The sequence below is a fragment of the Camelus dromedarius genome, chromosome Y (assembly GCF_036321535.1).
Source record: "Camelus dromedarius isolate mCamDro1 chromosome Y, mCamDro1.pat, whole genome shotgun sequence".
NCBI classification, from domain to species: Eukaryota; Metazoa; Chordata; class Mammalia; order Artiodactyla; family Camelidae; genus Camelus; species Camelus dromedarius.
The window spans coordinates 12,448,390-12,465,400 of record NC_087473.1 but is presented as its reverse complement, the minus strand read 5'-3'; the positions used below and the strand labels follow the sequence as shown (position 1 = coordinate 12,465,400).

The 17,011-nt window shown below is 35.8% G+C and overlaps 1 pseudogene; it reads right to left on the bottom strand.

The window, feature by feature from the left end:
- The window catches only part of LOC135320355 (membrane-bound transcription factor site-2 protease-like), a 71,416-nt pseudogene that overhangs the window by 53,261 nt on the left and 1,144 nt on the right, over positions 1–17,011 (bottom strand).

The window sequence follows — 17,011 nt, the reverse complement described above, 5'->3', positions numbered from 1 at the left end:
GATCCTTTTTTTTTTCTGCACATATATTTTTTAATTTACATATATATACTGTTCATTGTTTCTAAGAATGTTTAGATCTTTAGCTTTTTAAACTTACATAGTTATTAAAGGAATAAAGCCAACCACAAAATAAGAATTAATACAAAAAGATACATATACCCTGCTATTAACAGTAACATTATTTACAATTGCCAAGATATGGAAGCATCCTAAGTACACATAAATTGTTGAACAGATAATGAAGATGCAGTTTATAAATATAGTGCATACATGTATGTAATGGAATACAACTGACCCATAAGAAAGAAGCATATTTTGCCATTTGTGACCCTTTCTTCATTTTTTTTCACTTCAAAGACAAAAAATTTATAACCAAAATAAACATTTCCATTACAACAAAAACAACAAAATATCTAGAAAATAAACTTAACCAAGGAGGCTACCTGTACTCCAAAAACCAAAGTGACACAAAGAAATGGAGAGCTTTCTTGTGCTCTTGGATTGGAAGAATCAGCATTATCAAAATGGCCACACTATACAAAGCAATCTACAGATCCAGTGCAACCCCCATCAAAATACTCAACAACATTCCTCACAGAACTAGAAGATACAAGTCCAAAATTTATGAGGAAACACAAAAAGACTCCGAACAGCCAAAGCAATCTTTTGTAGGTCTTTTTTTTTTTTTTAAGTCTTTCTTCTTTTTGTTCTCTTTTCTTATGGTTTGATGACTAGAGAAGGTCCTTAACATTGTTGTAAAGCTTGTTTGGTGGTGCTGAAGTCTTTTAGCTTTCGCTTACCTGAAAAGCTTTTAATTTCTCCATCAAGTCTAAATGAGAGCCTTGCTGCATAGAGTATTCTTGGTGATAAGTTTTCCCCTTTCATCACTTTATTTTATTTTTTAAACTTTTTTTTATTGAGGTATAGTCATTTTATAATGTTGTATCCAATTCCAGTGTACAGCACAATTTTTCAGTCATACATGAACATATATATATTCATGTCACTTTTTTTTTCACTATGAGCTACCACAAGATCTTGTATATATTTCCCTGTGCTACACAGTATAATCTTGTTTATCATCTACATTCTGAAATCCCAATCTGTCCCTTCCCAGCCCTGCCCCCTTGGCGACCACAAGTTTGTATTCTATGCCTATGAGTCCGTTTCTGTTTTGTATTTATGTTTTGTTTTGTTTTGTTTTGTTTTGTTTTTTTAGAGTCCACATATGAGCGATCTCATGTGGTATTTTTCTTTCTCTTTCTGGCTTACTTCAGTTAGAATGATATTCTCCAGGAACATCCATGTTGCTGCAAATGGCATTATGTTGTCAGTTTTAATGGCTGAGTAGTATTCCATTATATAAAAATACCACTTCTTCTTAATCCAGTCGTCTGTTGATGGACATTTAGGTTGTTTCCATGTCTTGGCTATTGTAAATAGTGCTGCTATGAACATTGGCTACTTCAGAATGACACCTGCACCCTAATGTTCATAGCATCACTTTAAATATATTGTGCCACTCCCTTCTGACCTGTAGAGTTTCTGCTGAAAAATCAGCTGATAACCTTATGTGAGTTCCCTTGCATGTTATCTCTTGCTTTTCTCTTGCTAATTTTAATATTTTCTCCTTATCCTTAATTGTTGTCAGTTTGATGACTATGTGCCTTAGTGTGTTCCTCGTTGGGTTGATCCTGTGTGGCACTCTCAACACTTTCTGGACTTGGGTGAGTGTTTCCTTTGCCGCATTGGGGAAGTTTTCAGTGATTATCTCTCCAAAAATTTTCTCAGGTTCTTTCTCTCTTCTCTTTCTGGGACCCCTGTAATATGAATATTAGATTGCTTCATGTTGTCCCAGAGTTCTCTTAAACTATTCTCATTTCTTTTCTTTTCTTTTCTTTTTTTTTTTTTTCTTTTTTCTGTTCTGCAGTAGTGATTTCCACTCATCTGTCTTCTAGCTCAGTGATCAATTCTTCTGCCTCATTTATTCTATTCTTGGTTCCTTCCAGTCTGTTACTCATTTCAGTGATTTTATTCTTCAACTGTGTTTGGGTATTCTTTATATTTTCCAAGTCTTTGCTAATAAGTTCACTCTGCATTTATGCTCCTCCTGAGTTCTCTGAACATCTTGGCCATCATTACTTTAAACTCTTTCTCAGATAAATTGCCTATCTCCTCATCACTTATTTCTTCCTCTAGGATTTTATCTTGTGCCTTGGCCTGGGAGACATTTCTCTGCCGCCTCATATTGTCTCCCTTTCTAGTTGTATTTTTAGGTAGGTTGGTTACTTTTCTTGACCTTGGAGAGGTGGCCCTCTGTGGGAGAGGTCCTATGCATCCCAGCAGTGCACTCCTCTCTTGTCACCCAAGGGCCAAGGACCAGCTGGTCCCAGTGTAGAGTCTGGCCTTTGTTTGTGGACTCCTTCCACAGGCTTTGGGATTGCTTTGTTCTTATTTTTGGCAACTTCCCCTGGTGGGTGATGCTGGACTAGAGGCTTATGCAGGTTTCCTGGCAAGAGGAGCCATTGCCTGCCCACTGCTAGGTGGAGATTGGTCCTGGACCTTTGGTAGGTAGGGCCGTGTCTAGATGCCTTTGTGGCTCAGGAATTCTGCTGATGGGTGGGGGTGTGTTCCCACCATGCATGTTGTTTGGCCTGAGCCTTCTCTACAGGCTGTTGGGTGGGGCTGGGTCTTGGTGCTAATGATGTAATCAAGATGTCAGCCTCCAGGAAAGTTCATGTAGATGAACACTCCCGGAATGTCTGCAACTAGCTTTTATGTCCCCTGGGTGAGTCTCAGCCATCCCCCATGTCCCTAGGAGATCTTCAGAAACTAGGAGGCAGGTATGGCCCAGGTTTCTAGGCCTCTGCCCTTGGACCTGGTACATGCAAGACTTTGTGTACTGTTTCCAAGAAAATGAAGTCTCTGTCTCCCCAGTCCTGTGGGGCTCCTGGAGCTAAGGCCCATTGGTCTTCAAAACCAGATGTCCTGAGATGTCCTCTCCTCTTCCCAATGCCAGAAACCCAAGCTGGGAAGGCTGATATGGGGCTTAGAACTCTCACTCCTATGGGAGGGCCTCTGTGACTTCAGCTTGTGGATCGCCCACCCAGGGAAATGGGGTACTATTATGTCTTGAGCACACCCCTCCTACCATCCTGCTGTGGTTCCCTCTGTATGTTTCCAGTTAAAGATCTTTTATGCTATGTTCCAGTCTTTTTTCCAATGATTATTCAGCAGTCCATTGTGATTTGGTTGTAGTCTTGGGGAAAAGCAAGCTTGTGGTCCTACTATTCCACCATCTTGATCAGAAACGGGGTTTGAATATATCTTGCCACTTCTTTCTGGCCTTCAAACTTTTGTGGAGAAATCAGCTAATAACTTTATGAGGGTTCCTCTGTAACTGATTCTGTGTTTTTCTCCTGTTGCCTTTGAATCCCTTCTTTATTTTTAAATTTTGTCAAATTAATTATGATAGATTTGTGTAGATTTGTTTGGATTCATCTTGTTTGAGACCCGCTGTGCTTCCTGTACTTGAATATTTGTTTCTTTCTTTAGGTTTGGGACGTTTTCAGCCATAATTTCTTCAAATACATTTTGATACCCTTTTCTTTCTTCTTCTTCTGGGACCCCTATTATGTGTAGGTTGACATGCTTTATATTATCCCATAGGTCTCATAAGTTGGTTTCCTTTTTTCCATTTATCATTCTGTCTTATGTTGTGATTGGGTAATTTCCATTATTCTATCTTTTAGATGACTTATTTTTACTGCATTAATAGTGTGCCATTTATTGCCTTTAGCTCAAGTTTTATTTTGACAACTGAGTTGTGTAGTTCTGGTTGTCTCCTCTTTATAGTTTCTAGGGCCTTGTTACAGTGATCTGCATTTCTATTGATTGTCTTTCTTAATTCCTTCAGTATTTTTATTGCCTCCTTTTTGACCTCAGGTTCTGGTAGACTGGAGAAGTCTATTTTATTGTTTGTTCTTTCAGAGAATTTCTCTTGTCTTTTAATTTGGAGTGGTTCCTCTGTTTTTTAATTCTACTTATATATCTCTGACTTTATGCAGTTTTCCATTGTGATCCTGAAGGTTTGTTTTTATGTGTGAGCATCCCTATGTAGCCTGCATGAGTCCAGTGTTTTTGCTGTGATGGCTTTTTTTAGTATGGATACCTGCCACATCTTTCCTTCACATGTTCTAGCTGTTACTCCCTTGATAAGTAGTATAATTCATGTTGTGGTGACCAGAGCCTGCAATGGGTGTTGGATGGGGCCTCCATTTAATTGTGGTTGTCATAGTCCTGTCACAGGTAATGTATGCTCCCCAGCTGCCCCAGATCTTTTTCTAAGTTGCATTTGAGGTAGGTGTGACTGGATCACTCTCTCTGAGAAAAAAAAATCTGCTGTTTGTTCTTCCCCACATGCTGTCTGGTGGGACAAGCATCTCTTTGACACTCCCTGCCACTCAGTGTGTGTTCTCACAAAATTTGCTGCTGCTGCTGTCCCCAAAACTGCCTCTATGTTCAGTGCATTTGCCTTCCCAAATCATGAGCTCCGAGAATCTGCAGAAGCCATGCTTGCCTTATGAGTGCTGACAGTTGGTTCAGGTGTCAGCCCTGCCTCCGTGTGCTAGAATCACCTTTACTGTGGGAGCATAGATAATCAGCTGAGCCTTCAATTCTGCCTCCAGTAAATGTACTCTTCTGCAGCCTGCTGCAGCTTAAGTTGTGCCCTGACATAGCACATTGACAATCTTCTATGATGTACCTACACTCCACCCTTTGCACATTGATAATGGGGCTCCTATGACAAACCTGCATTTCATCCTTCTCTCACCTCCAGTTGCAGCCTGGACCACACTACAGGCCTTTCAGTCTGTCCCTACATGGCCTAACTAAGTCTTCTCCCTGTCTCTGTCTCCTGAAGCCCAAATTTCAGCACCCAGTTATTGCACACAGCAGTAGGCTTACATCTACAGCTGGTAACTGCAATGTCATGGCAGTTCTCAGCGCCAGTTCTTCTCTACCTGGCCTGGTAGCAAGTCAGCACTGGCACAGTTCTCTTGAGCAAAATTCAGACCACTGAAGCTCCCTATCTGTCCTGTCAAATGTCCCAGCTGGTGAAGGAGGTTCCCAGGATAAGGGAATCTTTTCTCTTTCATAGCTCCCTTCAAGGGCCATAAGTTATCCCAATTTCTTATTTTTTTTTCTTTTATCCTACTCTGTTATGTCAGTATCTTTTTGGTTGTTAACAGACAGCTTTTATTTGGCATTCCCTAAGAATTGTTCAAAGTATATTTTTGATATACTTGTTGAGAGAGGTGAGCTCCATTTCCTTCTACTCCATCTTAATCTCCTCCTTGAACAATATAGTGTACAGAAAAGCAACTGATTTTTCATTTACTAATTTTATGCCTTGCATATTTACTAAAATCATTTGTTAGGTCTAACACATTTTTGATGTACTCTAGGTTTTTGAATACCTAGTATTATGTCATCTGCAATAGAATGTTTTACTTCTTTCCTTTCAATTTAAATGGCTTTTATATTACTTATTTTTGCCTAATTTCTTTAGCTAGAATTTCAATATTATGTTTAATTGACAGGTGTGGGCATCCTTGTTTCTTCCTGACCTTAGACAAAAAGCTTTCAAATTTCTGTCATTGAGTATAAAGTTAGCTATGGGATTGTCACATATGGCATTTAATATGTGTAGGTGTGTTTCCTCTACCCACTTATTTGAGAGATTTATCATGAATCAATATTTAATATTGCCAAATGTTATTTTTCATATCTTAACATAATCATAGTATTTTGTTTTTCATTTTCTTAATATGGTATATCACATTAATTGATTTGCAGATGCTAAATGTACTTGCAGCCCTGGATAGATCCCACTTGATCATGTAGTATGATCCTTTTTAATATCTTACTGAAGTCTGTTTACTAATATTTTGTTGAGGATTTTTCCATTTATGTCATTAGGGATATTGGCTTATAATGCCTTTCTTGTAACAGCCTCATGTGATTTTGTATCAGTGTAATGTTACCAAGTCAAAACTCATACTGACAGGCCAATATATTGAGAGATTAGGTGTTGGGGTGAGGAATAATGACCATACTTGGAAAGCCAGCAGACCAAGTAGATGGTGGACTAGTGTTCCAAAGAACCATCTTACCCACATTAGAATTCGGGCTTCTTTTATACTAAAAGGGGTATGAATAGTTGTTGCAGACTTCTTGGTGCCTGTCACACCCTGGAAGGATCCTTTGTTCTTGCAGTTGTCTTGAGATCTGGCTATGATGTTCCTGTAAACTTCCAGCAAGATCAATATTATTCTCCATTCTTATCTCTATATGAATAAAAATTGTTACAATTTTAAAGGTCAAGCCTGAGAAGCAACGTCTTGAGAAGGGGCTTCAGTTTATTTAAGGCTACAGGTAACAGTCTTTTGCAGCGGTGCAGAGATAGCATGACTAAGCACAGGCAACAGAGCACAAAGTTTAGAACTAAAGGAATAGATCCAGTATGGAGTCACATTTGTTCTCCTTTACTGTAATTGTAGCCTTATAAAATGAGTTTGGAAGTGTTCTCCTCTTATATTTTCAGAAGAATTTGAGAATTATTTGGTATTGATTCTTTGACTGGTAATATTCATTAGTGAAGTTATCTGGTCCTGGACTATTATTTGTTCAGAGGATAATGATTACAAATTCAATTTCCTTACTTGAAGTTTATCTATAAATAATTTTATTTCTTCATAATTCAGTCTTGGTAAATTGTATATTTCCAAGAATTAAACCATTTCTTCTGGGTTTTCCATTTTGTTGGTATATAACAGTTCATGGTAGTGTATTATGTTTCTTTGTATCTCTGTACTATCGGTTGTAACATCTCTTTCGTTTCTGGGTATAAATATTGGAATCTTCAGTCTCCCTTTTTTGGTGAGTTTGGCTAAAAATTTGTTGATTTTGTTTATCTTTTCAATAAATTAGTTCTTAATCTCACTAATCTTTTCTATTATTTTTAAAATCTCCATCACATTATTTATGCTTTGACCTTTGTTATTACTATGTTTGGTTGTGTAAAATGAGTTTCAATCCTAGTCATTCTTTTGATGATTCTTTAAGATGTAAATTTAAGTCATTTGGTATTTCTCTTGGTTCATAATGTAGATATTTAGCACTATAAACTTCCTTTTTAGAATTGCTTATACTGCATCCCACACGTTTCGGTGTATTGTGTTTACATTTTCATTTGCTTCAAGATATTTCCTGGGTCATTCTTGCCCTTACTTTCTGAGATTGTTGGCAGTCTGTCTAAAGAGTTTGTTTCTACCTTTACTTTAACCACTGCCCCACCATGTACATCTCTCTAAATAAATTTACTTTTACTTTTTCTTTAAAAAATAAAAAAGGTATTTGTGGATTTTATTTTGATTTCTCCTTTGATTTATTGATTGTTCAATAGCATGTTGTTTAATCTCCATTTTTTAATGATTTCTAGTGTCATACGATTGTGGTTGGAAAACATGTTTGGTATGATTTAAATCCTCTTAAGTTTATTAAGGCATAATTTTTGACCTAACATATGATCTATTATGGACATTGTTCTATGGACACTCAAGAACAATATATATTCTGCTTTTATTTTGGATGAAATATTCTATAAATGTCTAAATTCATCTGGTCTAATGTACCACTTAAGTCCTATGTTTTCTTATAAATTTTCTGTCTGGTTAATCTATAAATTGAAAGTGAAATCCCTTACTATTACTGAATTGCTTTCCATTTCCTCCTTTAGGTCTCTTGATATTTGCTTTTATATTGGGTTCAGAAACATTTACAAATGTTATATTCTTTTGTTAGATTGTCTTCATGACTTCATTACATAATGACTTTGTCTCTTATTACAGTCTTTATCTTAAAGTTTTTTCTGTTTGACATACATATAGCTACCCACGTTTCTTTTTGTTTCTATCTATATAGAGTTTTTTCTCTTCACTTTTAGTCTGTATTTGTCCTTAAAGCTGAAGTAATACTCTTGTGGGCATCAAATACTTGATTTTTTTTAATATAGTCATTTTATGTCTTTCACATGTTTTCCTATCGTTAGTAATACACTTAATCTACAGCTTACTAATTCTCTTTAGCAGTTTTTGAAAAGCTGATCTAGCAATGCTGAATTCTTTCCATTTTTGCTTTTCTGGAAAATTTTCTCTTTCAGTTTTGAAGCACAACTTTTCCAGGTAGGGTATTTTTAGTTGAAATTTTGTGTGTGGGGGGGCTTTGAATATTCTGTGCCAGTCCCTTCTTGCCTGCAAAATTTTCACTAAAAAATCTGCTCATAGTCCTATGGGATTCCATTGTACCAACAATTTGCTTATTTCTACCTGATTTTAAGATTATCTCCTTGCCTTTTACTTTTGACAAATTAATTCTAATATATTTTCATATAGGTCTCTTTGGCAAATTAATTCTAATATATTTTGGTGTAGGTCTCTTTGGATTCATTTTATTTGGAACTCTATGGGCTTTATAGATCTGAATGTCTTTTTCATTTCCCTGGTTGGGAAGATTTCAATTATTATTTCTTTAAAATTTTTTCTTCTTCTTTTTCCCTCTTTTCCCTTTCTGGGAACCATATAATGTGCAAATATTCTGTTTGATGTTCCATAAGTTGTTCCATAAGTACCTTAAGCTATCTTCATTTTTTTCCATTTTTTTCTTTATCATGTTTTTGAGTTCACTGACCTTTCTATGGCTTTATCCAGCTTTGTAAACTTTTCTATTTTATTTCTCAGGTTTTTTTTTGAGGGTCTGTGGTTTCTGCTTGGTACTTTATAACTTTTCTGTCTCATAAGAATAATTTTCATTTTGTACATCCCATCTTCTCTTGACCTTGGTGAACATGGTTATAATTACTATTTTAAACTCTTTTCAGTAGAGACAGATATTTCCATTTCATTTCTATTTTTATTTAAGGTTTTACTTTTTATCATTTGGAACATATACCTTTGTTTCTTAGTTTTCCTTGTCTCTCTATTTTGGTTTTCATATGTTACATAAAATAGCTATATTACTCAATCTTGAAGGAATGACCTCTTTTAGATATAACTTCTTGTTCAACTTTGCCCTAGCTCTTTATTTTATCTCAAACCTTTGTGATTGTCCAAGCAGAATATTTTGTTCCTAATAACTCCCTCAAGCTGAGAATGTGTCAAAACCTATCAGTGTCTCAGGGAGAATCTCTGTCAGAAACTAGATTTAGTTTGATTGGAAGCTGGACCCTCTCTGTCAGAAACTAGATTTAGTTTGATTCTTAACAGCTTTCAAGGTATGCAAATATCCCTTTTTTTCAGGGAAGCTTTGGAAATAGGTATATCTGTCTAATTCTTCTGTGATAAGGAGAAGAATACTAAGACGTTTGCTACCATCCCACTGAACCTGTAGACACAAGCCACACTTACCATCAGAGCCAGGCTAACAAGGGATGTGTCCTCTGGTGGTAACCCCAAAGCCAGGGTGCCAGACATGTGCACAAGCTTCTTTCTTGAAGACACTAATAACCTGGGATTGGGGCAGAGGGAGGGTATGATGTGGTGCTTACCACTCTCATTAGTCTCTGGTAAGAACTGCAGTTATCACCTAGAATTTTAATTAAAACTTCCCCTGATAGTCTCAGCTATAAAGATAAGCTAACAGGCAGTTTTTTTTTCCCATAGAAATACTGGGCAGTTTTTCTGCCTCTGCAGTGTGCCCTGGTATGAGGGGAGCTTATTAAGAACTCTTCATTTGTTCTGGTTTCATGGGACCTGTGAAGGTAAGCCCTACTGGCAACAAGAGTCATGCAATCAAGTGGTGTCTCTCTGAAGCAGAAACCACAAACCAGACCTCCTAAATTGTGCTCAAGCTCTTTCCCAGAAGTTACCAGAAAACTGGAATGAGGTAGAGGGAAATTGCTACCATGGCACCTCTAGCCTCCATGGTCTCTGGAGATTTTTAAACCAACCTTTACATGTGTGTTAAATTAGACGCCTCCTTCTCAGGTTAAGGTAAGCAAAGAGAAGTCTCTCATGGAAATACTAAGCACATTTCAGTCTGTTGCTTCTGTGCTGTTTCCTAAGGTGTTAACTACAGTAAGTCCATGTAAGTTTTTAAAAATCTGTTAGTTTTCCATAGATTTCTGGGTCTTATAGACTTAAGCCTCATTGGATTTCAAAAATAGACATTTGGAAGCCTTAAAAGTTAGGGTGCCAGATGTAGGATTGAAACCCTTCATCAGCAGGGAGGAGTAGCTGACCCTGTTGTGTGTCACCATCCAGGTGTGGGGTTTATGGTGAGATTGTTTCTCAGCAACTTCTATCCATTTTGATGTAGGTTTTTCTCCTTTGCCTAATATATAGGATTATGTAAGCTAGTTGTTTCTCAATATCCTTCAGAGTGAATTGTTTCATACTCTGCTGTAGATTGTAGAATAAATGAATTCAGGAGCTTGCTACATCACCATCCTCAACCTGTGTTTTTCCACTTTTATGTCAGGATTGAAAGTGATTTTACACCACTATTACTGAATTACAGTATTTTGTTTGTTTATACAGTGGTCTTTTTTTTATTTATTTACAGGGAATATCCATGAAGCTCCTCAGTGGATGCCTGTAACTGTAGATATTACCAAACCACATTGTAAGATACAATCTTTTTTCTGTACATACACACCTATGTAAAGTTTAATTTATAAATTAAACTCAGTAGGAGATTTACAACAGCTAATACTAAAAGAGAATCATTACAGCAGTAGGTTGGAGTAAAAATTATATGAATGTGGTCTCCCATAATATCTTACTGTATAAATTTAGTGCCTTTTTCATCCTAACTAAGAACTTACCATGCACTGTGGCAATAACTTTTATGCTTTGAGATGCAACAGCAAAACTAGCATGAATTTCTTTATCCTTGTTCTAAATTTCACGGAAAAAAAGATTCATTTTTACTATAGATCTTAGCAACCCAGAACAAAACTTTCTTTTCCTTACTAAGTCAAGAAATTTTACCTATTTACTTACAGGAAGCACTTTACAGCTTTTATTTGGCAGATCTGAATTGCTAGCATTACTACTCTTGTGCTTCAAGGTCATAATGAAGTAAAATGAGGATTACTTGAACACACACATTACAATACGATGATAGTCAATCTGATAACTGAGATGGCTACTAAGTAACTAACAGGTGGAATACACTGCACAAATGGATGATCCACATCTAAGAAAAGATTAGCAGAACATTGTGAGATTTCATTACACTACTCAAAACAGCATGCAATTTAAAACTTATAAATTGTTTATTTTTAGAATTTTTAATTTAACATTTCTGGACCATGCCTGAACATGGCTATCTAAAACTAAAATTTTCCTTTTGTTCAGGTATTATTTTCAAGACTTCATATGGTTGTTTGTGTTCCTTTGTAACCCACTTATATTTCTTAAAGTAATTACTTTGAATTGTTGCCAGGAAATTTATTTATTGCTCTCCATTTTTTTAGGGTTGGTTACTGGGAGTTTACTTAGACTTTTGATGGTTTTTTTCCCATCATTCTTCATGTTTCTTGTAGCTTTATTTCAGTGTGTGTGCACTTGAAAAACACTAATTACTTATAGTCTTTTATAGTGGCTTTGACTGAAAAAGATCTTCACCAGTAACTTTGGCTAGAGTTTCTAGACTTTTGTTTTTACTGCAACAGCTGTCCAGTCATTTTTCCATCCAGTATGTGAGTATGTCATTTTCTCACAGCCTTCTGTGAGCCAGGGCAGGAATCAGTTACTTAGGAAGCACACTGAAACCCTGCAAACTTTAGAACCATGCTCTGTTTCACCTTCCCTTCCAGATGACAGTTCTCATTCCTGCACATTCTGCAGCCTCACAGAGCCAAGCCAGTTACAGAAATATCCTCTACACCTAATCTGCCCTGGCTTCTACTATAAAAGTTCTTTCAGCAGTCCTTTTGAGGTGAGACAGGAGCCAGCCCACTTAGAGCACATTAAAATTCAGGGATGTTTGTTCTAAACTTTGTTTTGTTCTTGCTCCTGGAGAAAAGGCCACAGTTCTGTGCTCTTTGAAAAGTCCCAGAGACCCTGGCTGGCTATAGGAAGTTACATCCTGCCCCATCTACTAATGTAACAATTCCTTTCCTTTTACTCACCCACACATTTTACACTTTTGGTAACATTGTACATCTTTTTTATTTTATGATTCCTTTACTTATTTAGTTATTGTTACTGTTTTTTATTTATAACCTTCATGTTTGCTTTATAAGTGACTGATCCACTAGTTATTATATATTTATGTTTTCTTATGAGATGTTTACTTTCAAATGTTTTCTTATTACTAATGAGAGCCATATAGCTCAACTATAAAAAAAAATCCCTTTAGTTTTTTTTTTTTGTTTATTTGTTTGTTTGTTTTTGTAGAGCTAGTTTCATGTTGATGAACGCCTTTCACTTTTGGTTACCCGGAAAAATCTTGATCTCTCCTTCAATTCTAAATAATATCTTCCTGAGTAGAGAATTGTTTTTTTAAAAACAACTTCATTGTCGTATAATTTCTGTACAGTAAATTACACATAGTTCAGATGTACAGTTTGGTGAATTTTGATAGTTGTATATACCTATGAAACCACCACCATGGTCAAGATAGCTAACATCTCCATCACTCTCTAAGAGGTGCAATTTTCAAACACCCAATTTATCCCTTTCCATGCACTTTACTGCTTGGTAACCATGAGTCTGTTCTCTATGTCTATGAGTCTGTTCTCTATGTCTATGAGTCTGTTTCTGTTTGATAAATAAGTTCATATCTGTCCTTTTTTTTAAAGCTTCCATATATAAATGATATCATATGGTATTTTTCTTTCTCTTTCTGGCTTACTTCACTTAGAATGACAATATCCAGGTCCAACCATGTTGCCGCAAATGGCATTATTTTATTCTTTTTTATGGCTTAGTAGTATTCCATTGTATAAATATACCACTTCTTCTTTATCCAGTCATCTGTTGCTGGACATTTAGATTGTTTCCATAACTTTGCTATTGTAAGTATTGTTGCTGTGAACACTGGGGTACATGTGTTTTTTCAAATGATAGTTTTCTCTGGTTATCTGCCCAGGAGTGGGATTACTGGGTCATATACTAAGTTTACTTTTAGTTTTTAAAGAAACCTTCATACTGTCCTCCATAATGGCTGCACCCACTTACATTTGCACCAACAGTGTAGGAGGATTCCTTTTTCTCCACATCATCTCCAACATTTATTGTTTGTGGACTTTTTTTTTCATGTTTATTAAATTTTTTTATTGATTTGTAATCATTTTACAATGTTGTGTCAAATTCTGGTGTAGAGCACAATTTTTTAGTTATACATGAACATACATATATTCATTGAAACATTTTTTCCTCTGTGACTACCATAACATCTTGTATATATTTCCCTGTGCTATGCAGTATAATCTTGTTTATCTATTCTATAGTTTTGAAATCCCATCTATCTCTTCCCACTTTCCACCCCCTTGGCAACCACAAGTTTGTATTCTATGTCTATGAGTCTGTTTCTGTTTTGTATTTATGTTTTGTTTTGTTTTGTTTTTAGATTCCACATATGAGTGATCTTATATGGTATTTTTCTTTCTCTTTCTGCCTTACTTCACTTAGAATGACATTCTCCAGGTGCATCCATGTTGCTGCAAATGGCGTTATGTTGTTGGGTTTTATGGCTGAGTAGTATTCCGTTGTATAAATATACCACTTCTTCTTTATCCAGTCATCCATTGATGGACATTTAGGCTGTTTCCATGTCTTGGCTATTGTAAATAGTGCTGCTATGAACACTGGGGTGCAAGTGTCATCCTGAAGTAGGGTTCCTTCTGGATATATGCCCAGAAGTGGGATGACTGGGTCATATGGTAAGTCTATTCCTAGTCTTTTGAGGAATCTCCATACTGTTTTCCACAGTGGCTGCACCAAACTGCATTCCTACCAGCAGTGTAGGAGGGTTCCCTTTTCTCCACAGCCTCTCCAGCATTTTTCATTTGTGAATTTTTGAATGATGGCCATTCTGACTGGTGTGAGATGATAACTTATTGTAGTTTTGATTTGCATTTCTCTAACAATGAGTGATGTTGAGAATCTTTGCATGTGCTTGTTGGCCATCTGCATGTCTTCTTTGGTGAGATGTCTATTTGGGTCTTCTACCCATTTTTTTTATTGTGTTGCTTTTTTAAAAAATATTAAGGTGTATGAGCTGTTTGTATATTTAGGAAATTAGTCCCTTATAAGTTGTATCATTTGCAAATATTTTCTCCCATTCTGTACATTGTCTTTTCATTTTGTGATGGTACCCTTAGCCGTGCAAAAGCTTTCAAGTTTAACTAGATCTCACTTGTTTATTTTTCCCTTTATTTCCATTAATCTAGGAACTGATCTGAAAAGAAAAAAATTGTTGTGATTTATGTTAGAGTATTCTGCCTATGTTTTCCTCCCAGAGGTTTATAGTATTTGGTATTTAATCCATTTTGAGTTTAATTTTGTATATGATGTTAGAGAATGTTCTGATTTTAGTCTTTTACAGGTAGCTGTCCAGTTTTCCCAGCACCACTTTTTGGAGTGACTGTTTTCTCCATTGTATATTCTTGCCTCCTTTGTCATAATTAATTGACCATAAGTAACAATAAAAAGATCATGGTTTCTAGGCTTTGGGGAGGGAGATGGAGGGAAGGGTGAGGGGACGGAGCACAAGGGAATTTTAGGGCAATGAAATTATTCTGTATGATACTATAGTGGTGGCTACATGTTATTATGCATTTGTCAAAGCCCATAAAATGTACAAGAGTGAACCCTATTGTAAACTATGGACTTTGGTTGATAATAATGTGCCCATGTTGTTTGATCGATTGTACCAAATATGCCACACTGATGAGGGATTTTGAGGGTAGGGGAGTATATATGTGTGGTAGGGAGGGTTATGTGTGATCTCTCTGTATTTTCTTCTCAATTCTGCTGTAAATCTGAAACTGCTCTTAAAAAATAAAGTCTATTTAAAAATTTTTTAAAAAGAAAATAAACAGAACAATGACAGAGGTAACTTTATCCTTGTCAGTAATTATCTTACAAGTAAATGGATTTAATTCTCTAATCAAAAGATAGAGATTCCCAGAACAGATTTTTTTCAAATATATGGTTTGGGGTTGGGGTACAGCTGAGTGGTAGAGTGCCTGCTGAGCATGCATGAGGTCCTTGGTTCAATCCCCAGTACCTCCATTAAAAAAATAATAAATAAATAAGATACATGGTTCAAGTATATACTATCTATACAAAACTCACTTTATATACAAAAATACATATACAAAATAAAATAAAGCAAGGGAGGTTACAGTAATATCAGACAAAATAGATTGTATCAAAAATGTCATGAGATAACATTGTATGTTAATAAAAACTTCAGTATTGTAAGAAGATACAACAAATACATTTTCACACCTAATGTATTATGTAATTTGATGATCATCAAAATGTATGAAGCAAGGTGACAAAAATGAAAGAATATGTAGTGCTATTCATATAATTGGAGTCTTCAAAACCTATTCTCAATAACTGAACAATTAGAATCAGACAGATGATAAGTAAGGAAAAAGAGAATTTAACCAACACAATAAACCAACTAGCCATAACAAGTCTATGTATTACACTACCTAACAACAGCATACACATTCTTCTAAAATATACGTGGGACACTTTCCAGTATATACCATATATGAGGGCACAAAATTAATCTCAATAAATCTTAAGAGACAGATATCACACAAAATATTTTTGCCCATCACAACAAGATGAAGTTAAAAATCACTCACTTAAACCAGCTTTGTCGTTCTTTTTCAAGATTATATTGGCTCTGTTGGGTCCTTTGAGTGTCATACGAATTTTAAGTTATACAACCCTTAGATGTAAGTATAAGGCAAAAACTTCACTTTGTTGGATTTGACAATATTTTCCTGGATAAGATAATAAGGCACAGACAAAAAATACAAAACAGACAGATTGAATTTCATAAAAACGTAAAAATTGCATCGAGACAACATCAACAGAGTGAAACAGCAAATATCAGAATGAGAAATAATATTTGCAGACTATGTAACTGATAAGGAGTTATCATCAAGGATACAGAGAATCCCCTGTGAAGTATAGTTGATTAACAATGTTTCTGGTGTACAGCAGTAATTCAGTTATACACAGGTATATTCTATTGCAGATTTCTTTCACTATAGATTTCTGTAAGATAATGAATTTAGTTATCTGTGCTACATAGTATAAACTTGTTGCTTATCTATTTTATATATATTAGTTAACATCTGCAAATCTCCAACTCCAAATTTATCCCTCCCTACTCCCAAACCCCTAAAGTAGTTTGTTTTCCATGTCTGAGTCTATTTCTGTTTTAAAACAAGTTTATTTGTGCCTTTTTTTTTTAAAGATTCCATATATAAGTGATATCATATAGTATTTTTCTTTCTTTTTCTGGGTTACTTCACTTAGAATGTCAATCTCCAGGTCTAATCATGTTGCTGCAAATGGCATTATTTTATTCTTTTTTATGGATGGGTAGTATTCCATTGTGTATGTACACCACATCTTCTTATCCAGTCATCTGTCCATGGACTTTTGGGTTGTTCCCATGTCTTGGTTATTGTAAGTAGTGCTGCTATGAACACTGGGGTGCAGGTGTCTTTTTGAATTAGAGTTTTCTCCAGATATACCCCCAGGAGTGGGATTACTGGATCATACAGTAAGTCTATTCCTAGTGTTTTGAGGAATGTCCATACTGTTTTCCATAATGGCTGCACCAACCTGCATTCCCACCAGCAGTAGATGCTGATTCTGTTTTCTCCACAGTCTCTCCAGCATTTGTCATTTGTGGACTGTTGAATGATGTCCATTCTGACAGGTATGAGGTGATAGGTCATTGTAGT